Genomic DNA, 26,072 nt, shown 5'->3' with positions numbered 1-26,072 from the left:
AGGGTCCTGTTTTTTTCTCATTAACCAGTTCTGTGTGGAAGCCTGACATCAACAACTTCTGGACAATTGATTGTACCTGAGCCCACTTTTGGCAGTCTTGGTAGTCACCTTATGGTGAGCTGAATAACAGTTGAAATGTGACTGGTGAATAGGAGACTGAAGGAGAACAAAAAGGGAGTGATCAGCCAAAGAGCTCAATACATGAGTTAAATGCATCATATGCTTACATGGATAACCAAAGACACTAAAAGAAAGTAAACAGAGGCAAAAAAATCAACTGGAGAAGCAATCAGTGTAAAAGCAGCAGAGGGATGTGTCAAGAGAAATGTGGCACAAGGATCATGTCCCAAACAAGGGAGACCCTGAGCTGGGTGTGCCAGTGCTGACAGAGAAGCCCCAGCAAACGGCTCAGGACAGCCAGCAGAGAATAAAGGATGGAGAGAACACGGTGAAGTGCTCTGCACTGTGGGGTACAAAACATGAGGCAGATTGTTAGAAAATTCCTACTAGAACTGAAGGAGAGAATACACTTTGGAATTCTGAGACATGGTAAAAACCTCAGTAAAAAATGGCAAAGGTGAAAGCACAAGCTCTGTCTAGTAGACAGCAAATATTGAGTAAAACACGACTTGTTCAGAACAAGACTTGCAAAAAACATACAGGACTGAATGAGTAGGAGAAAATAAAAAGAAATTAGGTCTCTTTCAGAAAATACTAAAGTAATGCTTGCAGAATGTATGAGGAAGGCACAACAGATACTTTTATGGGGTATTTTTAAAAAGATGGAAATTGGTGTAGTTGCAATATAGCTGAATCTACTAATAATTGCCTTGAAAATAGATTTAGCAAGTTATCTCACAGAAATGGCATATTTTGGAAACTTAGGGCCACCAAAAGCCTTGATTAAACTAATAGAAAACATGTACAGTTATAGAAGAGGCCAATAGAAGGAATTTCTGTAATCACAGGAGTGGGTTGAGCCAGGTTTCTGTTACTGCTGTTGTTCTGTTTAGTGTTGGTTTGGAATTAAAAGATGAAGGGAAAGGGGGGAAAGAATCATATTTTATAAGAAAACAGTGAATACACAGCTTCTCAGAGGATATTCTTCTTATGGCTTCATTAAAGAACCATCAGAGGTTCCTTGGGGAAACTAAGACCAATAAGCAGAAACTCAGACTGAGGTTCAGCACACAGAGATAAGGAATGAAGTCTGAGACAACTTAAAAGGGACTGTGAAAAGAGAGTTTGAGGAATTTCAGATAACTCTTCTTTTGCTTTTGCCTCTTGTTTGATAATAGTGCTATTTCTTTTTACCAAACCAAGTCTCTTGCTTCAGGAAAACTATCTTCAACATAAACTTGTTAAAAAGGGAATGTGTGGGCAGTAGCACCCTGGAAAGCTGTACATGGAACTTCAGTCCAATGGATCTTAGTATTAAGCAGTCTGGAGAGGCTGACTTAGTGGAGAGTGCTCTGATGGCTAAGGCACTGCAACTAACTTCTATCAATTTTGAATGCAGTTGTATGTGTTTGAATGTTCTCAGTAATAGGGATATCGAGTCCTTTTCCCTCTTGCTAAATCTAACAAATAATTGGGCAATTTCCTACACTCCTTAATCCAGGTAAATGATAGTTAAGTGCCCATTTTCCCCTGACTGTGTGTGACCTGGGAGATTGTGGGGGTTTAATGTCTTGATTTAAATGAAAGTTGGAAATGTTTACAGAAATTACTTTTCTTGATTATTTGTAACTTTCTTATCCTTCAGTAATGTTGTAGCTGGAGATCACACAGAAGGTGCTTAACTCTCTGTCGTACCATAGTATTGCCAAAACAAACATAGGCTTAGTGTCTTGCAGCAGAAGTGCAGCAAAAAATTCAGATAGGGAGTTTACTGGCCTAATAAATACTGTGTTGAGTTGGATATGGAACCTGTATTGCATGCAAGTTTTGTGATTTATTGTACCTATGCTAGCTAAGGCAAAGGAAGCATCCAACTCTCCTAGGAAGCAATAGAATTACGCCAAGAATTTTTTAAACATTATGTTTTATACTTAAAAAAAAATCTGACATATGAAAATTTATAATTTTCACTTTTAGGCTTGAGTTGAAATGTAAAGAAAACCTTGTTCTTATGAGATACTTTGAAAATTATTCAAAGACAGCAGTACTTTTACAAACTTATAATTTAAAAGAATGTAGCAGTAATTATGTAATTATGTAAGTGCAGTGATATCCATCTGCTTGGTCAGGAAGACTTGCTACTTTAGACTGATTTCATAATTACCTTTAGTTTGAAATAATTCCAGTTTTTTACTTTAAAAAATAATAGCATGTAATAAAAAAAAAAAAGAAGAGCTAAGAAAATAGTAGTTGTTATTTCTTGTCTTGGTTTTTTGTTTTTAACTGACAGTGTGGTACAGAATTCTGCTAGGCAGAAGCATGCCAAACTGATTTTTATAATCATTGCTATTATTACTGTTTATTACAATAATATACTTTAAATTTACAGTTTTGAGCCATCACTGCTATATAAGACTATACGTGTAGCTATACATACCTAATTATTTGTGGAAGGTATTAGTATTGTAAACACAGCTTATCTTTGTTATGAGAGTGGCATTAATAACAGAATTTCATAAATGCCAACATACAGTACGATAATTTCAAGACTCTCTGAAAATATGGTGTATTGTAGCTGAAGATGTTCACAAATGCATGTTGTGTGTGTGGATGGGGAGGGGGAGGAGGGCTGTTTTGTGCTTAGAATGCTTTCTGATGCATAAATATTAGCATTAAATAATTTTGAATACCTTGTTTTCTAAAAAGATTAGTAGCTCTTCTCTGCGTGATAAATTGTGCAAGAGTTATTGTTCACACCAGTCTTTGCACTGTATTATCCAGTGTAGCTTTAAATAACCCAGCCCAAATTACGCTCAGCAAGCTGTTGGGAAAGCTTGGAGGAATCTCAGAGCTGAAGGGCCAATTTGTGCCCTGACTTACATCCTGTGCAAGTGCACTGACTTCATGCTGCCTCTAAAGGATATAAGAAAGGAGAGAATTTAATCTGTAGCTTTTGTTTTATTATTTTTATTTAGCTTCATTCTATTTTTTTTTCTATTTTTTGTTTATGTGTGGTTCGATCCTCCTGCACAGGAACCTTGTGCCTGTGTATTGCTGGTTTATAGATAGCAGCATTTCACCCTCTCTTGCTTGGCATCTCAAATGTGATATGGAACTCTTATTAAAAAACAAAAAATAAGAGAGCTACAGGCTTGTTTACCAAAACTCTGGTTTGTATTGGATCACATTTGCAATCCCAAGCTTTGCACTTGAAAATATTGCACAATAATGTATATCCTTTGCGTAAAATATACTTGTCATCTCAGTGTGGCTGTGAACTTGTTTCTTTAAATTGGTAAGTCTTAAATTGGTGTGTGCCAGTTCTTATTTCTTTTTTGTGCATCTGGATTGTCTTTTCTCAGTGACCTTTTTGCAGTCCATGTTGCTCTGATTTCAGAGCTATTCTGTGTGTTAAGTTATAGGCAGTGTAAATGTGACTTCTCTAAATTTGGGTTGAGTCACCAAAGATCCATCAAGCTGTTGTATTACAAAGTGCCAGTGTATTCTTTGGCCCGATATTATATTTCTCCCTATCTTCTAATGGTCTACGAATGAAATCTTATGCTAGGAAGTAGAGCAACTGAAGTAAGGGATCTTTGGAAATATCAGAGTCCTCTCACTTAGGTCTTTTCTTCTGCTTTTGCTCCCTGATGACTCCTGCAGCAAGAAAACCTCAAATTCTGGGTATTGTGAAGTGACTGGCAGCAAGTAAGACAAGCAGAGACATTCAGACATAGACCTAGTATTAATTCAAGCTGTGCAAATAATTAAACACGCCAAGTGAAAGAGGTGAACTGAGCAGTTTCCACTGAGTTTAAGGACAAGGTGAAGGATTCCACTTTATTTAATGACCTTAAAAATAAAAAGTATTTTGTAAGGCCATCCATCTTACAGTAATTAGAACTAAGTCTGTTTAACAAGGAGGGTGTGAGGCCAGTTGCTGAATTTGCCTGTTTTGCTGTCCCACCACATACCTTGTGTGTGTTCATTGGTGAGGGAATCCAACTGAAATGGGTGGGACTGGTTTAGCGGGTGGTGCTTCATCGTGTGGGAGTGGATTTTGTGAATAGGTCCTCCTGAAGTGCTCTTTTATTAGTCTGTTGTCTGTACTTCCAAGTGCTGAAAGTTCACCTCACCATTGATTATTTCAATGAAAACAGGAAAAATTTCAATGGAAAAGAAAAAAACCAGTGCAGTGTGTAAATTGTGTCTAGTTCACAGATCCTCCCATTGTTATTTCCAGGTGAGGAGGATGCTCACCCTGTTCAATTGCTAAGCTAGAAGAAAGCTGTTGTCTGACTGGAGAGTAGAAGAGATTCAAGAGTAGAAGTTATGCTACAGTTCAGTGCTTGCCACAGTTTGTTTTCACAACAGTTTAATTTGGCAGTAATTGAATTGGAGAAGCAGGTTTGGAGTGACAAGAAACAGAAAATAAATGCATTTTTTTGGTGATTAATGACTTCAGAAATAATTGGCTTAGAATAACTTGCTGGCTCTAACCCTTCAGTCAGGGTTACTGTGTAAGCTGAGTTTGGCTCTTTTGCCATTTTACATTTTCTGGGCAGTCAGTTACAAGTTTGATTATCAGAGATTTTGGCAAAATTATAACAATTTGAAAAGTTCACTGAACCTGCAAAAACAGTGAGTAAAATTGCTGGTAGGTATCATAGACTAATGAGAAAAATTAATGTGGGTCAAACATAGCTGTGGTTAACCTCTGCAACACACCTAAGATATACAGTCTTGCACTAATTGATAGGAAGAAATTGTGATCTCCACTTGAAATCCGATTCAAATTATAATGTACAAAAATGCTTCCAAAAGGACAATAACCTTTGTTTGTCACATCACAGAAAAGCAGTCTGAGAAAGCAAGAGCCTTGTGCTTCCACATCAGGATCTCTTTTCTGTGCTGTAATACCATTTGCACTGTACAGAAAAGGAAAAATCTGTTTTCATATCATTTGTCTCCATCAAAACCATAAAGTTTGTCTCCTAGGATTCCTCCTTAAGTGGTCTTTAGAAATTCTTGCATAACCTTGGCACATCTTCTACCCAAACTGTTCTCTCACTACCTTCATTATTTCAGACTAAGTTTTCTGCCTTCTGAAGAAGTTAGAGAAGCAGGTGTCGGTAAGAATTCCCACTGATACTTCAGGTTCCTAAAAGTTTAAGCCTTGTGTAGGAAAGTTGTCATGAAAAGAAGAAAGGATGAAAATTTCAGTTTGCTCAAGTTACAAGCCAGCATTAATAAGTGCCTTGGTTTTCTGTTTCCTTATAGAAAGTTTTGGAAACTTACTCCTGTGCAAGCATAATTTTTGAAAGTTCTTTTAAGGAAGCTATTAACTCTGCTGGCATATGGAGAATTTATAATTTCTGCAAGTGTTATATAGGAGAGACCCTCTCATGTAAGCATCTGATGCATTTAACTCATGTTATGAAATATGCCTCTATATCTGGCAATGATTTCAAAATTTCCTGAGCTCTCTGTTTAAACTATAACAGAACTTCCAAGCACAAACTGTCACTGAAGGGGAGCTAAAGTTATAGTATGTTATGCTTAGGTAAAAAATATTAACAGAATATTTTAATTGTTTAGGCAGAGCAGACACAAAGTGATGATGTGCACTTTTTCCAAAGTTATGTTAGCATTTACTTTTGTATTCCACACTGATGATTAACCTCTCCCTTTGTTCCCTATCTCCCAAAGACTTTTTCTGACGTGTTTCTGAAATGCATTTCTTCTCGTGCAGATAACAAACTCTGATTCTGCTGGCCAAAATTTTGAACTGTTGATTTGGGGTTTTTTTGCTATTAAATGCCAGCTGCTCGAGGAACTGGGGCTCTTCTCCTCCCCTTTCCTCCCTCTCTGCTCCCACAAAACCAGTCCATGTCACATGGCAGTTTTCCTGAAGGGCTATAATCCTCCCAGCTGACCACTCACCCATGACCAGCTGCCTCACTTGCACCTCTTCTAAAATAGGTGGTTTTTGAAGTGTTTTGCTCTTTTCTCTTTGAAGTATGAAAAGTGTATCCTGGATGTGGGGCTTATGGATGATTCCTGCAGTGGTAGGAGTGTAACTGATGACTGGTGAAAATAAGGACATTTTTGTTGCAGAGCTACTGCATGTGTATCTAAATCACATGCTCCTGACTGTGCAGTTTCTTTGTGAGATAATATCTGTGATTACAGTTTGTTTTCCTGGAACTTAAGAGTTACCAAGTGGAATAATGTTCCCAAACGCTGAGTTGCTGGAGTACCTGCTTCTCTTGCTGTTTGGTGGTCAGAAAATCTGACTCACCAAAGCTCAAAGAGAGCTTTGGCTGCTCATGCTCTTCCCTCCAATACTGTTTAACTCTTCCCTGGGTCTATAGCAAGTTCTGCTAAGACATGAGGATTAATAAGTGTCTTTCCCCTAAAAATCCAAGGCATCCAGGCTATTATGGCATTATTGTTGAAGGTTGTTTACTATGCTGCCCCCTAAAGAAGCTTCATTTTAATTTGTCTAAATTAAACACTAAAAGCAGCTCAAATAGTGGGTTTTCTGTCAGGAAGCACAGTCAAGTGTATAGGCCTGTTACTGAAGCTGACAGGGGCTTGAATTATTGCTATGAATGATTTTAGATGTTCTATAAGTTTATATAAATTTCTTTTCAAACTCGGAAAATTTTCTTTCCAATCTTGCCACGTTTTAAAATGAGAAAGTGAATTTTTATAGTCCTGTTGCAATGGAAAGGTTGACCTGAATAATTGCCACATGAATGACTTTAATTAAACGAAAAATTAAGTAAATGATGGAATGATAAGATTCTATTTTATTCTATGAAGTTCTTAGAAAACCAGCATTATAACTTTAAAAGTGCAGGAGATAAAGATGTTTACACTTAATTATGTTGATTCTTTGCCACTTTCCTTTCTCTTCCTTAAAAAAAAAACCCACCACAAAACACTGTTTTAGCAAAAGCTGTTTCCATCATATTATTTTTTCCAAGGTAAATACTCAGTGCCTAGACTTTTAAACAAGTGCTTTATTCTTGAAAATTAAAATAAAATATTTTCATGTAATCAGTAAATTTTGTTATGAAACTTTACAGCAGCTATATTAAACGGTAAGAATAACTACTATTTTGAAATTCTGAACATCTCATAATTAGACCAGCCTTTAAGAAATATTCAGAGTTAAGGCACATTAGAATGTATTCCACAACATGGAGACAGCCCTGACAAAGAAACATTATTCTTAGATTTACAATTAATTACCCTTATGTCTATACCTTGCATTCAATTTGCATATCTTAAAAGTGCTGTAAATTTCATAGCACTCCCTTGTTATTTAAGATCATTCTGCTTTAGTAAAAGTTTCCACAGTGATAACTTTCTCTTGATTATGTAGTTGTGAGGTCAATAAATTTGGCTTTACTTGGCTCTACAATGTTATAATTTTTCTTTTTTTGTGTTGTTTTTCATTATTTTGCTCCTTGCTCCTCCTGCCCTCTCATTTATAATCCCCTGAAGAACCAGTAGATAGAGAAGTCTGGCTCGAAGACTAAGTGAGTGGTCAGATCCTCAGATGTTATCTTTTTCCCAGAACGCACTGGTACTGGGTGTCTGATATGTTCTATACATCTTTCTAGTGTCAACCTCATTAAACAAATACACCTTGATGTATAGCTCTCAAGAAATGAAATTTCATGCAATGAATTTGCTCTATATCAGCTCATGTTGTCCCTCTCTCTCCCCCAGTCTTTTCTACTCTGGGAGTAATTTTGTTCTTGATTTCGAGCATAATTTTACATGGTGACCGTCCATAATTTTGCAAGCAGAGATTTGTCAGTGTTTTCTGGTATTTAAAGAAATATCAGATTTTCTGCTCACAACTTGGTGTTTCCTGCTTTCTAAACATGGAATCCTTGCCTCTGGGTAAGGTGTGGTACATTTGGGAGGGTGGGTCAGAATGTTTACTTTGGTCAGATACGTATGGGGATTTTCTCCAAATATTAGACATGTTGCAGCATGTTTGTTGTAAATTCCATAGACTTCTATGAGTAATTATATATCAACCTGTGTTTTATGCTCCAATTCAAGGTTAACACAACATCCTGTAAGCCAGAAGGACATTGAACACTTTGCAAGAACAGTAAATATTACCCTCATCCCTTTTTCCCCCCTTTTTTCTCCCCCTTCAGCTTAAAAGAATTTTAAAAAGAAATATGTTTTCAAACTAAAATAAACCTTCTTTAATGAGACTATATATTATTTACAGAAAAATGCCACTAAACTCAATTAGTACTGGTCTCACCAGCGGGTAGCATTGAAGTTCTTGAATTTTTTTTTAATGTAGTTCATTGAAGTAATTACTGAATCTGGGGCAATATTCTATTTTTAATCAATTTAAAAAGTATAATGTATGAGAAAACTCAACACACTGTATGGATTTTTGTAGATTCACTGCTGCAAAAAACACACTGACAAATGCATAAAGTTTATGCCCACCTTTCTTTTACTCAGAAAAAATGTTAAAGTGTCACTTTAAACAGGTAATTCCTTGTTGCCACCCCTGTATTTTTAATTGCTAGCTGATTAGAGTTATTTAAAAAGTTATTATTGCAGCTTCTTTCATTTAATATTTTATTGTATAACACTATTATTTAAAACTACTTTGCTGGATAACAGCAGCCATCCAAAACATTGTCTGTTGCTCAGAAACAGAAATAATAAAAATAATGGAAAGCAGAGCTATTGTGTTAAACTAATGACTGGTTATCCTTCATATGTTAAACAAAACCTCAGAATACAGTACTTTGAAATGCTTTGTCATTGAGTGATCCAATCATTGTGAACTTTAAAGCTGAGTATATGTTTTTAAAATGGAAGAATCTGTCTCTTTTCCCTTGGGACATGATGTTGAAGTTACAGGAAAGAACAGGGTGCAAGATTTAACAGATATATCAATCTCTGCTTTTGAATTTCTCTCAGGCCTTTTAATATATAAGTAATTTTGAAGAACTAAAGTAACCACTTTTAACCTTACTTTAATGGGCCTAATACAAGCAAGTGTTGAATGTGGCACTATTCTATTAGATTATAATATAACATTCCTATTAAAATAATTTTTAAAAACCTTCCCAAAATTCCAATAACAGTATTTCATGGAATATAACATGGTAGTGGAGATTAGCTAGCCCTAGAATACCTTGGCAAAAGTGTTCAAGTAGCAAGAGTTTTTCTAGTCTTATGTCCTATATACATCTGTTAAATTACTCAGAGATCTCATTAAATAAAGCTAATGTACTTGTAAAACAGTAGGGAGAGACAGTATATCATTGTAACTGTTAGAAAGAGCCATTCTGGCAAGGAGGGAGCCAGGAAGGCTTGGTGTATGCTGGTCAGTGGAGATGTTTCTAGGCCATAAATCTTGGCCCTTTCCTGCCTAGTTATTGTGTATTTCTTTAGGTGAGAGATTGATTGTAGCAATGGAAGATGAATTTGCCCATAGACCCTTTCTTTTTTTCTGTATACTCCTGATGCCTTGCCAAGGTGATAATGTGCTTTTTTTTTTTCCTGCAATCATTTGTTTCAGATTAAAAGCGTGAAACTGCATGGGGAAACACACGAAGGCTTGTCTCTGCAGACAGGCAAAGGTGAGGGCATGAAGATGTATAACTGTCCCAGGTGGGAAAAGAGTACAGTTTACCCCCTCAGGATTTGAAACAGGTTTGTCTGAAGGAGAATGAAGCAGGGTAAAATTGATAAAGAACCCCAGCGTTTCTTCATTGTTCATTTTGAGAATGGTATTTTAATTATTTTTTAAAATATGACTGTGTTATGCAACTAAAATAGTTTGTTTTACTAAAATATTCCTTACCTGTCTGTTTTCTGCTGAGCAAAATGGCTCAAGAACTGCCTCCTCTGTGTGTCCTGCCCTGCTGTTTGTGCTACAGACTGAGCAGGGGATGCTTTTCAGGAATATATACAGATGCTGAATTTATAAGGATCAATATAGTCACAAATGTTGTACAACATGTCAGGATATCATAAAAAGCAGGCAGTTCTACATAAAATACTAGCTTTATCTCAGAGATTTTAAAGCCTCATTAAAATGTGGATAAAGTCCATATATGGAATGGCAGCATTCAAAAGGTTGAAGTTGTATATCTGTGGTGCAGAAGTTTTAACCATTATATTTGAATGTCAGTTGACTCATTTGATCACAGCTGATATTAATGTGTAACAAGTGAAGAGGATGGCATGCATCATATACATCTTATAACCAATAGGATTTGTTTAAGGTTTGGGGAGTGTAATGTAAAAAGTTGTCCCTTAATTTTTGAAATCTGAGGTTCTAAAAGAGAGATGACCCTGTGAGCATCTTGTAGCAATCAAATTTTACATCACAGGACTTCCAGGCAAACTTTATAAGTCCTGCTAAGAAAAGACCTCACTGCTTAATTGGGCAGAAAGATGGGGTGGTTCAGTGGCCTTTCCTGGTGCTGGAGGGGCAGTGAGAGAGTGGGATTGTGGCTGGGGTGGGAACCTGGTCAGAACAGAATAGACACCTTAAAAAAACAAGAGGCTGTGTCTGCAGCTGTTGGCGACCTTAGCACTGAAAATTGCAAATATCCGGGTTCTTGCATGTCTATGGAATTTCACTGTTCTAGCTTTGCAGATAGTTTATTTTCACTAAAAGATGGTGTTTGCTCCTGCTTGCAGTGCTGCTTGCCAGATTTGTGACACTCTGATAGCACGCTGTACACATCTGCTTGGCAAAGTTATCTGGTGGTGAGAAATCTGAGGATTCTGAGTGTTTTTTCATGGAGAAACTTTGAAAGTCAAGTAAATACTTTTATCTTGACCTTTCTGCAAGGCTGCCCCATATTCACTAGTTGTCAGCACATGTTTGTCTGGAGTCATTCGTCACTGCCATCCGTCACTCCTCTGCCATTCCCATCAGTCCCATTATCTGGGATCAGGAGAGAGCTGAGGATGTAGCCTGAAGGATCATTAAACCTCAGCTTCCAGGTACTGCAGGTAGTCCAGGTGGTCTGTTGTTATTTATAATAAAGAAACAACGCAGCAGAACTGCCTGGCAGTGGCCCATGAGGCCCAGAGAAAGGACGGGCTGAGGGATGTCATCACTGAAGGACAGCTAAAAGTGGACTTTCTTTCTCCCACACTGTAAGCAGACAGGATTTATTGAACATCTGTTCACTACATGGCTGGGAAGATTGATTAATTTAATTGCTCACACTTTGCTTAAGTAACATTTAAATACTTAATGTCAGGTTTGAAGGATATTACAACATTTACTAGCACACCTTTTTAAAGAGGCAGAGTTTCTCATTGCTTTTTGTGTCTTTCAAGGAAGTTGAAATGCATCCTGAAATTTACTTTGCCCAGAGGTCTGGGAAAACTGGAGCAAGTGGCAAAAGCTGCTTCCTTCATAAATGCAGGTAGATATTTTTTGTATTTTAATCATTGTGGTAAATCAGTAATTTAATGAGGTGGGATCATCCTCACTGAATGGTGGTAATTTTCCTTCTGGTATCCAGGATAAAGACAATTCAGCATATTGTATATTTTGGTACCCTTTAACATAATATCATGGTCAAATTTAAGGAGTAGATGAGTTAAAGCCACAATAATTTATTGCACGTTCTATTCATAGAGGGTATTTGGGAAGAAATTCCTGAGATCATCTTGAGGAGTCCCACCCATGTACCAAAGGGCAAACAGTAAGCAATGGAACATTTAGTGTTGCTTATTTCTATGCATTTTGTATACATCTGATAATTTCTCAGTTGTGTAGCTCTGAAAAGCTTATCTGGTCAAAGTCTGACCAAAAATGATAAAATCCAACTGAAAGGGTTAGCAGGCACTGAGAGTATTTGGCTCAAAAACTAAGCCTTGAGCAAATATGCCACAGTTCCCCATACTTTTGGAGCATTGAATGTTGATATTATTGCCTGTGTGTCTGTAGCAATGTCTGTGACTACCAGCAAATGCTTACTGTTTAAAGATAAAGGGTGAAGCTCCTTGTTTCGCTGCAGTGTAGGAATGCCTGTACATTTGTCACCATCAGATGTTAAAGTGAGAAAAAGCAGACTGATAGATAGGGGTGCATGTGCAAAGACTGATTCTGTATGATTTTTTCCATCCGAAAAGTGATTCTTTTTTTTGCATCCTCTATGCTCTAGTAAAGATGTTCCTTGATCTCTTAGTACAGCAGTTCATTTTAAGTCTGATATACAGTCAGATATTCTATTAGATACAAGATCTTTAACTATTTGTCTTACTTTATGTGTAATTTGCTTTGGAACTGTTAGTCCAATAAATAGTAAATGATACTGACTTACACAGCCATGTATTTTTATTGTCTAAGATACCATATATAATGTTCTCACAACAATGCTTTACTCTGAGAGGGTAGGGATTAAACACTGCTCCATGACTAATTTACTGCCTTACAACATAAAAAGCAAAGCTTGGAGAGAAAGGCCTCACATGAGGCTGCATAGAGCAGAGCAATAGTATCATGTAGTGGTACTTAATAATGGCACTGGCATTTTGTTAGCATCTCTACAAGAAAAAAATTGTTCTTAGGGAAGGATAATCTACAGTCAAATCTGATTGAAGTCAAAAGAAACATTGGCTGATTTCTTTGAAAGATGCCCGTCTGTCCCTGACTTTGACTCTACACAATACATCCTGCAACAACGAGTCAGATTGTCAAGGCCAGAACCAGGTGCCTATGTTACTTGTATCCTTCTACATCAGTCATACTGTAGGGAGCAGACAATTAATTCTGGAGCAAAATTGAAAGTCAGAGGCAGAGTGTGAAAGAACAGAATGACAATAATAAAGTGCCCCTGCCTCACATTAATCTCCCTCACTTCAGGGCTGTCAGAGGCGGCCTGGCGGTGACTAATGCCAAGCTTTGCATACAGTGGTCACAGACATGAGCAGCATGCTCCCTTTACAGCATCCGCGATTCGCTTTGTTGAGTTTTTGACTCCTGCGGAATCATTGAAAAAACATCGCCGCTGGTCAGAGGGAGCAGGACGAAGTTCCTTCATCATACACCTATTGATCGATGGGCAGCATTCCCAGGCTTGGCTTAAAAAGAAGAGGGGAAAAAATAAAAGGAGAAAGAAAAAGAAAAAAGGAATTCTGACAAATGCGGGGAGATTAAACTAACTTTTTGAAGGGATGAGCTCAGCAGATAAGGGTTAATAAGTTTATCTTTGAGTAAGTGCATATCGTGTGCAAGTCCAAGCATCAAGACAAAATGATCTTACACCTCTGTAGACACACTAATCCATTAACATTGCAAAAGACTTTGATGCACATTTGGGAATTGTGTTCCATTGATTTTATTGTCATCTTTGTGCACAAATAGTAAATAGGGTAACATTTAAGGAACAGTGTAATTATTCCCAAAAAGCAAGACATCAATGTAAAGTTTATTGTTGTAGACCAGACATTTTGACAGGAATACTGTAATATCCCAGAGGTGTCACCAGGTTACTGAAAAGGTTAAAAATTGGTGCATTGTGTCGGAGAAGAAAGGCAGTAACAACAAACAGCATTCAAAAAATCACAGGCACTTCTGTAAGAAAGTGGAAATGTGTCATGTAACAACACAGCTTCTGTAAGTGGATTGCTGCACTGAGGAAGAAAGTGAAACACACCTAATGAAAATGCTTCCTCCACTGCCAGCATTTCAAGGCTCGCTCTCATTACTGAGGTTGCAAAAACAACTTTCTTCTCAGGTTCCTCCTTTTATTGTACATGAACCCCACACATGCTGTATTGTGGAGTTTGATAGGGCTGTGTCTGAAAATTTCATTTATCTTCTCTGGTAGCTGTGGGAGAAAATTCCCACTCAAGACTGTATTTGCCATTCTCTGCTGTTTTTTCCTTACTAGCCATGTGTATGTATCCTAAATCAGGAGGACAATAGTATTTTTTATAGAGTGCTATTTGACAAGGAGAAAAGTACTCTCTGTCTTGTGTTATAGTTGACCAGCAGAGCAGCATTCATTAGAATCTGAATGAGAAGAGGGAAGGGATATACAGCAATTTATGGTATGTAACCAAGAGCAACATGTTTTATGTTTAAGTATACTGTTGTTTGGCATTCTAGAGGACTAGAAAAGAAGCACATAGGTCCCCTTGTATATTGAATATACCATGTCATTGGATCAGGATTAAAATGTACTTACAGTGACATTTTGAGCCTTGTACACTGTCAAGAACTGTAGGGTTTGATTTTTTTTTTTCTAAGCAAATTCATTTCCATTAATAGCTCCCAAATCCTAGTTCTGACTTAGAACATTTTCTTAGCATTTCCAATAGTTTTTTTTTAGCTACTCAGCTGGATATGCAATTGTCTTTACTTCAAGAAGAAAATAAGAAGTGTAGAAAATGTCTGTCATTGAGGCATCAGTATGGTTTGAATTTGGGAACCTAAACACAGCTCTCTAGTGCTTGTTTGTGCCAAGGGAGGAAGTCTGTTATCTGGCAGCAGTGACTTTTACCCTGCACTTGGATTAGCCCTTTCATGTGCTGCAAAACATATTTTACAAGCTTTATACAAAAGCATAAGATGAAATATGCAATGTGGTATGTGCCAGACATTTCCAAGAGTACTGATATGAATACACTTAACAGTATGTCAGTCCCTCACCTTTGGGCTCTGTTTCCACGTTACTCTAAATTCTGGGGGTTTTAAACCCAAAGCACTTTATGGCAGGGGTGGTGTTTTGGGAGGCTGGCGAAGCCACCTTTCATTTGTGCAGTCCCTGGAGGTTGTCATTCAGGCTCCTGTTGGCAGAAAGAAGCTTTCAGTTTCACACACACAGTGCCACTCCTTCTCCACCCCTCCCTTCCCTAGTGAGTTTAGACCTAAGTTTTTCAGTCTGTTCATGGATAGTCCTCCTCTCTGGTGCCACAACCAATGAAATCCCAGGACTGTTTTCAACTACAGACATGCCACTAATAAGTGGTGATTATGGCATTCCCTGCTTTATATCCAATGCCTTTGGAGTTTTTCAAATGAGGTGGAGATCTGTTTTCCGGAGCCCTCTGTGTGTGTGTGTGTAGCATGGTGGCTCTACTAGTTCTTGGAGGAGTCACAGCTAGGAGCTGTCACTCGAAATGCAGTGTTCTAAAGTTTTGAATAAATAATTGCTGTGTGAATCCTGCATCCTCAGCTGACCTAGATGTGGTAGATCTAATTATGTCAAGGCTGCACACTTTTACATGCTTCATTTCTTTTTTTTTTTTTTTTTTTTGCCAATACATTTATTCTATTTCCTTTTAATTGGGGGGTGGGGGGAAAGTGATTTTGCTATGTTTTTCTTTATGTTATAGGGTCGTAAGGTGTCTGACCCTTACTCTCCTAACATAGGTAAATCTTGGTTATATTTTATAGAAACTATGAAAAACTTATGTATAAGTGGAAAAACAGCACGTCGGTTGTTCAGGAAAACCAGCATTGTTATACAGAAGACAATGAATGAATCCTTTTTTCTTGCTTGCTTGTAGAATGCATGAGCTCTGCTGACCTCAAATCACTCTCAGTTCAGGAAGCTGTGAAAAAATATTCCTAAATTTCTCACTGAAGGTGTACCAACTTGCAGGATGATATGGAGCTCTTTTGGCTACTGATGGGACATACTGCTGATTCCATGTCCATAAAATCTGGAGAGAATTCAGGACAGGCAGACTGGTTTCCCTTCAGCCAAGATGAAAAAGCCTGAATTCTGCTCTCCAGATTGGAAGATTAAGAGGTGCTTAGCTCCCCAGATTGCATTCCCACTTCTATGCACAAAATTGGCCCTTACTATATTTATATCATTTTGAAACAGAGAGAAATTGATGCAGTCTCTAAAATATTGCCCATTAGGGATACATTTAAAGAGAAGTTCTATAAAATTTGGGAAATTAACACATTTGCAAATAAGTATGACATGTTAATAATCATAAAACAAATTCAGGAAAAGTTGTATTCCTTCAGTGAGTATTCTCACTTTGCCGTTCATGTCCAGCTCATATGGGCAGTCTTTTGGTACAATCCATAAAAAGCAGGAGCCCTTTTCCATAGTGGGAATTTCTCCCCGTATTTGTGACATGGATGATGTCCATTGCTTAAAGCGGTGTCTTCTCACAATGGCCTGTTCATTGTTATGTTTCTGTGGAGTTTTTTTTCTGGTTTCAGGGAAATGTGAGCCCCGTTACACATTGCCAACTTTTGAAGGAAAGGCAAAGCTTCTCCTTAGGTGTAATTAATGTTATTATTGCTTGTGGTACAAATAAGGGGGATGTCCCATGATAACAGAAACAGGGAGTTCTCTTAATTCTGTTTCCACCACTTGTAGCAATTTTCTCCTCAGGCCCTTCAGTGTGCTTTTGCAGGCAGCAGTGACCACCAGTATCCATCTGTGTTGGACTTTGCTCTGGTTAGAAAGGAATGAAGAATACAGGAAAAACCCCCTGAATTAGTAAAAAGGGATCAAATAAGATGGCAGTTCTTAGGATAATTCAGGTGGGGAGCCGGAGGTCACCTCGGTCAGCCTCCAGCTCACGCTGGTCTGTTGGTGTTTATGACTGTTCTTATTTAAGCAGTCTAATATTCTGAACCTGGTTCTAACTCTACATTCACTGAAGCTGTGGGGAGCTGGGTTCGTCTTAATGGTGAGCACTTCTCAAATGTCTGTCTAATCTGCCCGAGAAGGTTGCATTCAATTCCCTGTAACCTTAGAAGTGTTTTTGTTGGGTACAGATACAGCAAAGACAGACTTGTCTTCTTACTCAGCTCTGAAAGCTTTCATTTTGTTTGACAACATTTTATACTGAGCTTGGCTCATCTTCTCACAAGGAAAAAGTATGCAAACTTTACATAGAAGTGGGCAGATAATTTGGCTACATTTGTTTGCTATAGCAAACACCAACTCACAGAAAGGCAAACACTATACTGATTTTGTTGAGACTTGAGGAGGAAAACATGTCTAGCGCCCAGTATGGATTTTTGGATCAAAATGACAAAGGAAAATGCAGAAGTAACTGCAGTTTGAGGCCCAGAGTTTTTGTATGGATGTTGGCTATTTGGATTTCTCATCTCATTTTCTTGTTTACTCACACCATTTCTCTGTCAGCCCTACAAATTCAGCTTTCTCCAGGTGAAATACTTTTGAAATTTTAAATGTTTTGTGGCTTGGAAGAAACAAAACTCATTTCATTTCCATCTGTACCACATCTAGACATGAAACCTCATCTTATGTGGGCTGAAGTTCCACTTCCAGAGAAGCGGCATGTGGCTGTGCTGGTTTGATGACCTTGTGCCATCCCTGGAATACAGTGGAGGAGACTGCTTAGAACATTTTGTGCCACTTTGGAGTGAATTCCACAGCCCAGGCCCTGCACTGACACATTTCCATCCATCCCCTGCAATGCATGTGGCAGCAGTATTCCATCTGTTTCTAATGAGGCATAGCGGGGGAGGAAATCTTATGCATAAACATCTCCCACATCACTTATGATTCCATTGAAGAACATCTCTGCAACAGTATTCGTTTGTGACAAAGATTTTTAGCCATTTGTTTACTATAATACCTGTGAATGTCGAACAGAATAGATTAGCCAGTTCCTAAACCTGGCAAATTCCTTGGCTGAAATTTTTCCTGTATTTTGAGAGCCAATTCCAGCACAAATTCTTGTTGTAAAGGTCTTGTCTCTATTCTCCAAAGTATGGATGATAATTTTGTATGTACCTATTCTGTTATAAGGGTGAGGCAGTTGTAGCTAGATTTAACACTAAACAAAGAGCAAGCTGTTTTTTATTTAATTCCAGTTATAAGCAAGTTATAACAAAATATAAATGGAGGGTGAAACAAAGGAACAAAAACTACCACTTTGCATAGTCTTTCTTTTAAAATGTATGTTTCTTTGTACAGAAACGCGTTGCAATGTTTTTTTAGAGGGAAATAGTTTACAGTGATGTGTATGAAATAGAATTTTGATAGACAGAATAAGCTGCAATCCAGTCCTAAACTATAGATTTTCAAGCAGATTGATGCAACAAATTGTTAGCAAATAGCAGTTTGCAATTTGATGCTAATTAGACATAAGGCAAATATGTGCCATGACAAATTAGCAGCAAACCATACTGAAAAGGATTAGCAAGAGCTGGCACAGAGACTGCTCGATTTTGCATACTTCCTTGTCTTAGTCTAGGAGGTCTGAGCCAGTTTTCCTTCTCTGTAAATAGGAAACCAGAGCAGAGATCACAGGCATGCTAGAATGCCTTTAATTGCATATTTGAAATGTTTTAACTCTCTCTTAATCCCATGGAGGCTTTTCTCCATACCACCAGCTTTATTATCTTGGGAGATGATCAAGTACTTTATCCATTTAATATTATAACTAAATACATTATGAGGTAAGTAACTCATGGGGTTATTTACTTTAGCAAGTCTATTGTACTTATAGATTTAAGAAAAAGCCCTATTCTTATTCAAAACACCTTTGCTTAACTTCCTGCAAATGTGTTTTTCAGCGGATTTAATTATTCATTCATTAATAAATTAATTTTTGCTTGAGGATTATCACATTTCTTTATTGATGTGCACAATGCCATTGTAGTAGTTAGTGCAGATCAAACTCATCACCATATCCAGACAAGATAATGCAGTTGTGTTTTCAAACCACAGAAAAGCAGGAGGTAATTTTTAAGCCAGTTCTTCAGACCTGTGCCTGAATACCAACGATAGCTGTAAGTATGACTTCAGAGCTAAAGCAAAAACTGCTCTTGTATCTTTGAAGGGTGACATAATTTCATCAGGATCAATAATTCTAAACAAAAGCCACAGTAAAAATACCTGTTTATTAAATTTAAGCAGCTTATTCTTTCTTTATGTGGCTGTATGTTTTGTTTTTTATGTTAAGAGTTTCTGAGGTAAACCATCACATTCCCCAGGCTTTCAATTCATATTTGCTGGTGTGTACTTCAGTTTGGATATGTAAAATGACATGTTTATACTTCAACGAATCATTGGGTAGATCAGAGGTTCTTAAATATGGTTTCTCTTTCAAATCTGACTTTCTAGGGCATACAAGACATTTAACTTACTAGGCTGATGTGGTTGTAGTCTAAAATTATATATGTATATCTTACATTCCCAACATTCCTGTGTCTATATATGGATCAAAAAGATTGTTAGAAATAGTTCAAAGGTGCTAAAACATTATGTAGTTAGATGTAAACACACATTTCGGTTACCAAAATAAATGAAGTGGGAAAATAAAAGGATATTATGCACAAAAGATTGTTCTTTCATAAGTTTTAGAGAGAATTCCTCAGACAATTTAAACCATGATCAGTAACAAGTTTTGCCACAGCACTGTCTTCCCACATAAACAGCATGATAACACACTATTAAGGATTTACAAAAAGGTGATGAAAGTAGTTGTGCTGTTTAAAAAGAAAAAAGAGAAAACTCCAGGCTTTTCCTGCAACTTCTGAAGGCGTTTATATATAATTCACATAAAAGGCACTGTCCTGTAAAGCTTCTGTGTGCACTGAGGCCTGGAGAAGGTGTTTCTAGTATTGCCAGGCGGTCTCACTGAGTGCTTGCCTGCTCCCCTTTGCCAATATTTTTGCCCACTTGCCACATCACATCAGAAATTCAGGCAAGAATGTTTATGCTGGTGCAAAATCTTAGAAAAGTGAATTGATTGCCTTCTGGACACACAGCTTTATTTCCTTTTTGTTGTCCATGCACAGACTCGTGGCAAGTTCTTGGTAGGCAGTTGTTTGCCTGTATTGAAAGAGTGTAGCAACCCATCATTAGGGAAATGTAGACTGAAACCTGAAGTAGCTAAAAGGGATGTTGTTAAGAATTTTAGGATTACATGCAATGTATAAATAGTTGTAATTTCCAAAGGGAAATTAATTTCTAGTCAAGCCTTTTCATATGAGCATCACAAAAGCATCACAAATTTTCTGCACATAATGTAGCTCCCAAACACCTCCAAACACATTGCTCAATTCAGTGACAGCTTTCCTAGCTGTGCCTAAGCAGATTTTACATTTTCCTGTAGATGCAGTGTCAGCCCAGACATTGCCTCTGAGAGCTTTGCTGCTCGTGGCTGCTGTGGCAAATCTTTGTGTTGGAGGACAGATGTTTCTACACCGTGCTGGGGATCTGGGTCATGCAGCGCCTACTGACTTGGAGCATGTTGGGAATCTCCTCTGAGGCAGCCACTCCTTCACAGCCACCTTCCAGTTCTAGGTCTTATCACCAGCTGAAGATAGGGTGTTGGGGTGGTTTTTTTTTGTTTGGTTTTTTTTTTTTTTTTTTTTTTTGTTTTGTTGTTGTTTTTTGGGACTGGGGTTGACCTTTTCTCTTCTTGTTTCTCCCAAATGGCTTTTGGGGAAACATGAAATGTTTGTGAATTTTTTGAATGTAGGTTTGTTTCTAAAGAAGAAGAAGAAAAAAAACATGGGGTGGGAAAAAAATACTCGATGAAAATGAAACCTAAGTACATTTCTTAAACTGCTAGAAAACAATACAAAAACTCTCCCTCCCCGCCCCCCCCCCCCAGAAAAAAAAAAAAAAAAGAAAGCAGTACTTTTGTGGGTTTGTGCAGATTATTTTGTCTGGCTTGGGAAAAGATAGTGAATGTTAGGTTAAAGCAAATTCATCCTGATAAAGCATACGGATTTTTTGACAAATATATTATCTCTTTAGATCAGGGGATTAATAAGATACATTGTCCCCAGGAAAATATGTGCACTCATGGAGAACCTCATTGACATTGCTGCAGAGGTGAGTTCAAAAGGCCAGATATTAAAATGTTTTTTGAGGGTGTGCAGGCAATTTTTACTTGAAACCCATATAAGCTTGCATTTGTATCACTTATAGTGGGTGGCTGTACATTTACCGAAGTCATTTGCACATTTACTTGTTTAAAGATATGAATGAAAAATGCAGATGTGCTACAGATTTGACTTCCACGGTCCTGTTTGTTTCTGTTGCACGTGAGGATGAGAGTCACAGGATGGTTGTGGCTGGAAGGGATCTGTGAAGATCATTGAGTCCATCCCCCTGTCAAGGCAGGGTCACCTGCAGCAGGTGACACAGCACCATGCCCAGGTGGGTTTGGGATGTCTCCAGAGAGGGAGACTCCACACCCTCCCTGAGCAGCTGTTCCAGTGCTCTGTCAGCCTCAGAGTAAATGCTGATGTGTGTTTAAATGGGTTAAGAATAACTTTGACAGTTTTACTTTAAAATCATTCAAGTTATCCTTATCAATACTATCAGTGTTTACAATGGAGACGGTACGATAGAATCTGACACTTCTCCCAGACATTGAAATATTTAAGGTTGTCTGGGGATTCTGGAATGCTCATAATAATCATTAAACATTTATTGTCTTTATCTGCATATCTAAAATTCATCAATGAGTAAAAACAGAGAGGGGAATCTTTAAGAAATAAAACAAAATATTATCCTGCTGTAATTTATAGTTGCTTTCTTTTATCTGTTTAAGATGCTTGAATTCACTTTGTTAGCAAATTTCTCTTGACAAGCACGCCTATTTATTATTACAAAGCATCCTTTTTAGGAATGTCTGAAATGACACATATATTGTTTTAAATAAGATCATAGAGTTAATTTTTAACCACACAAGCACTACAGTAAGAATAGAGCAAACAAAACATAATTAATAGTTTTATGCCATTCGTCAGGATCATTTTATTTGCTGCCAGCGTATGCCAAATGCAGAAACATTTTGACTTCAATTAAAAATTTTAAACAAGATTAAACCTGTTGTCAATGAAATCATAGAACATATATGCTTCTAGGTATTGTGTGCATTCCTGAATATTTGCATGTCTTCAAGCAAGGAAGTGTGGCTGGGAGAGCAGAGGTGTGTGAGAACTTTGCCACTTCATTTGCAAAGAAGGTAACAGCAGTTTCTGCATCCACCCACTTACAGTGACATAACTTCCCTCTGGCTTCAAATACACGTTTCATTCTCCTCTGGAAAATGAATTGAAAGAAGTAGCACCACATCTGTATTTTGTCTTTTATAGAGAAATTATGATACCACAGCCACAGTGCACTAGGTTCATGAAGAAACGATTTTATACTTTGAGTGGGTTTTTTTTGTTTGTTTGTTTGTTGGTTTTTTTAAATTGCTTAGGGATTTTTTATTATTATTATTTTTAATTTTTTTAGGAAATAATCACATCATGTTTCACGATATTTGTATTATTGTTACCTCACTAGATAGGACCTTATCATTGCCAGGGACCCAGCTGTCTTGCTGAGTTACTGTCACAGCAAAGGATATTTTAAACGCCAAAGACATGTTTCATCCTGTATTTGTGGCTGGTCGGAGTTTGAGTTTGGGTACCAGTGCCACCTCAGCAATTTGAAACTTGGAGCATGACCTAGAGGAAATAAAGTAGTACGTATGTCTTAACCTCCTGATTAGTAAAACACTTAAGTGCTTATTTAACTTTAAAAATGCCTGAACCCTATTAATTCCTTATTAATTACTGATTTGTTAATTTTGGTGGATTTATTAAATTGAAGGCTTAAGAAATGAAGAGCCCCCCCCATAGGATGAGAGGGCTAAGGAAGATCCATACTGAATAACTCAGCTAGCTGCCTCAAGGGCTCACAGCTCCCTGTTTACTTAGGCACACACCAACGTGCAGATTTCCTGCCTAGTGTCTGCACTGTAACGCAGGGGGAAAATCCCAGATTATTTGCTATCAAGGTGGTAGCTTTGATGTGATACTGTGCAGAAGCATCCAAAACCAATCAATGCCCTGAAAACTGTGTGCCCTGAATGAGGCCCACACTAATGGGGCTGGGTCAGTGTAAACCTTCACTGTGGTCCTTCAAGAAGTGCTCTGGGTAATGCTACCAAAGGTTGAAACGTTATTAAGGGTTTGGAATAGAGATTGTGTTCTGCTCCTTTGCCTACGTTGCTTAATTCTGAAATTGATGGTTGGATCAGCAGCAGATGGTAGAGACTTCTGCAAACGAATGGTATTTTCAAATTAACTTAAATACACTGTATGGGACTGTGCCATAGAGCAGCTTTGTAAATTGTAGCTATGCACTTCTAGATACGCAGTGAGGACTGCAACCTCCAGTTTTCTAGCTGTCAATTTAGCTTTTGTTCTCTGTTCCATTTCTGGAAGAGAAAATCTTCATCAATTTTTGAATTTAGATTCTGCAGAAATGGGGAAAAAGATATCTGGATTTAAAACACTAGCAACAATTAAAAAATACTTATAAGAGGGCACATACAGCAAGAATGGGGAAATCATCATAAATGGTACCTCTTAGGCTACTAGAAGTATTTGCTGAGGAAAGGGCAGCTACAGGAAAAAAAAATGCTTAATGAAATGCATTTGGACCCTCGGAAAAATAACAGAGAATGGAGAACTGGCCAGTGTTGAGCACAGGTGCAAGTTAACAGGGCTCCCAGAGACTCAGGATTAACAGTGATGCAGTCAGTATATTTATTGGATTTATTTGCATTGTAAAGACTCCAGTGGAGGGGTGTATGGAATGCAAAATAAAAGGCAAAAATACAGATGACACCAATTTTTGCTTAGTCAAGTACACAGGAGCTTCTGAGGTATCCTGGAGATCTAACTGATTTAGGAAACTAGGGAGGAGAAATCCAAATATACTCAGTTTTGACAAATTTCCTGCAATGCAAATTGTGTAGAATTATTTGCGGTATTCATAACCATGGATTGAATGCTAAATTAGCTATAACTACTTGATAGAAAGAACTTCAGTGAAATTCAGATCCCTACTGAAGTCTCTGGGAGTTTTGCCTTTTCTTTCAGTGGGGATAGAGTTTCCCCACGATCATCATTACTGCAGACAGCTCAATAGAAAAAGCTGCTCAGTTCACAGCGGTGGTCTGAGCAGCCAGCAAAATGGTTGGGTGAATAAAGAATGGGTTGGAAAATAATACTGCAAATATTATGATACCTATCAGTGATATCCTCTTGCCTTGAATATGCTGCTGAATTCATACCTTTCTGCTTGAAAATGTACATCATAAACAGAGTAAAGCAATAGTCATAAAAAGTATCCAGAAGCATAGAGAATTTTACATGCAAAGAGTAAAAATAGGGGAGCTTAGGTTAAGCGAATGAGAAAAGTAAGGTTTTGTAGGAAAGGAATGATTTACACAAGGTAAATCTAATTTCTTTCTTGGCTCTGTCCCATAGTGAAAACAGAGAAATGTGCCAACAAATTGAAAATTGATAAGGAGGAGGTTTTGATGTTTTGCAGGATGGGACCTAGAGCTGAAGGAAATCTTTGGAGTGAAAAGTGTGACAGGATTAGAAAACAAAACAAAACTGGACATCCATGTTTGTAAGGCAATTCTCAGAGATGCAATGAAATAAAGTAAGAAAGGACAAGGTAATACTTATTCTTCGACAACATTTTCTGAGTCTCCCTTTGGGATAGTGATGATTTTGGTTTTTTTCAAAAAACCTGAAACCTGTTTGTTATAGGTCATGGGGTGGGATGCTGAATTAAGGTCACACACTTGTGTGCTTTGTGCAACTTCTCCCTCCAGTGCCTGGGGCTGCCATGGGGGTGCAGGTTAGGGGAGGCAGAGAGGCTGCTCAGAGTCCTAGAGTATCGCAGGCTGGCCCTGCCCTCCTGCTCTCAAGAGCTAAGGAGCTCTGTGAAGTCTTGTGCTGAAGGAGGATTTTCTTCTCCCCATCAGAGCTTGGGGAATCTTCAGCCTTTGATGGAAAGTAGGATTTACACTTACATATTCATCTTTTGTGTTGGGCCAATAAATAAAGTCTCAAAGTAAAGACTACAGACTCTTCTGGTAGATAACTTCAGTCTCTAAATGTCCTATTTTAGCTTTTCAAATAAAACACATTCTGACTTGACGAATGTTTGTGCCACAGAGTGTAGCAGGAGTGGGTTCATAACAGCCAGGTGTTGTCAATGTGCAAGCTTGTGGGTTTTTAAAAATTTTTTCAACAAGGGTTTCAGGCATTATTTTTATGCTACAGTAGAGTTTTGTATAAAAACCAGAAGAAATAGCTTAGAATAGCTAGAAACGCTTAATGATCAGGGTGGTGCACAGCTGAAGCTTTACCAGCAGCGTCGCTTGCTCACTGATTTGTTGCCAGGTAGTGAGCCAATTAGCAGTGCTGGTTATTATTTACTTTTCATGCTATATATCACTAAAATTGTGTTGTTGATTTATCATTTATACTGTTGTATTGTCAGCATAATTTATTCAGATCATGCTGAGATACCTGAGAAATTAGGTAATGAAGAGAACGGCATAGAATGTGTCTGTATTCAAAGATATTTACTTTGCTTTTAATGAGAATGCATGTTCAGGTAAAACATAGATCATTTAGCTATTATATTGTTTTTTAAATAAACCTGTTAAAAGTTTATACCTTGGGTTTTCTAAAAATAAAAAGGCTTGGTTTCAATTCTAATCTGATTTTTACCATTAAATGAGGAACTTTTTACAGATTAGGTTAAATAGCAGACCAAGTAATTGTGCCAACTTAGTTGATTAGTGGTTTGCAGGAAAGCATTATAGTTGAGATATCACTGAGGTATCCAGTGTTCTTTATGTATTTGATACTATAATTTTTTTGGCAAATACAAACATAGATTTTTTTTTTTAATTGAAAATCATTCCTAGTTGCTTGAATTATTTAAACAAAAAAGTAAAATTGAAAGTAAGTCTTTATTTTACAAGAAAAAAAATATTTTGATATGTTCAGCTGACTAGCAAAGGTCACTTTAAAATGCTTTGACTTTAGAATGCTTTTTGTACATTTTCCCTTGGCTAGGACTGGAATTTGTCAGGTGTCTTTGTATAGCTTCATCTTATAATCTCGTCCTTTTAATCATCCTATT

At 37.5% G+C, this 26,072-nt stretch overlaps 1 long non-coding RNA gene across 4 annotated transcripts in view; it reads left to right on the top strand.

Moving 5' to 3' along the window:
* Positions 1–26,072, top strand: part of LOC116450082 — a 132,906-nt gene that overhangs the window by 21,233 nt on the left and 85,601 nt on the right. For all 4 annotated transcript variants that reach the window (XR_004242670.1, XR_004242671.1, XR_004242669.1 and 1 more), the window contains exons 3-4: positions 9,701–9,761; positions 11,482–11,570. This is a non-coding gene — a long non-coding RNA (uncharacterized LOC116450082). The remainder of the gene's footprint in view (positions 1–9,700; positions 9,762–11,481; positions 11,571–26,072) is intronic.

Source organism: Corvus moneduloides, chromosome 12, assembly GCF_009650955.1.
Source record: "Corvus moneduloides isolate bCorMon1 chromosome 12, bCorMon1.pri, whole genome shotgun sequence".
Taxonomy (NCBI): Eukaryota; Metazoa; Chordata; class Aves; order Passeriformes; family Corvidae; genus Corvus; species Corvus moneduloides.
The sequence above is the reverse complement of the archived record's forward strand: the minus strand, read 5'-3'. Positions and strand labels throughout refer to the sequence as shown.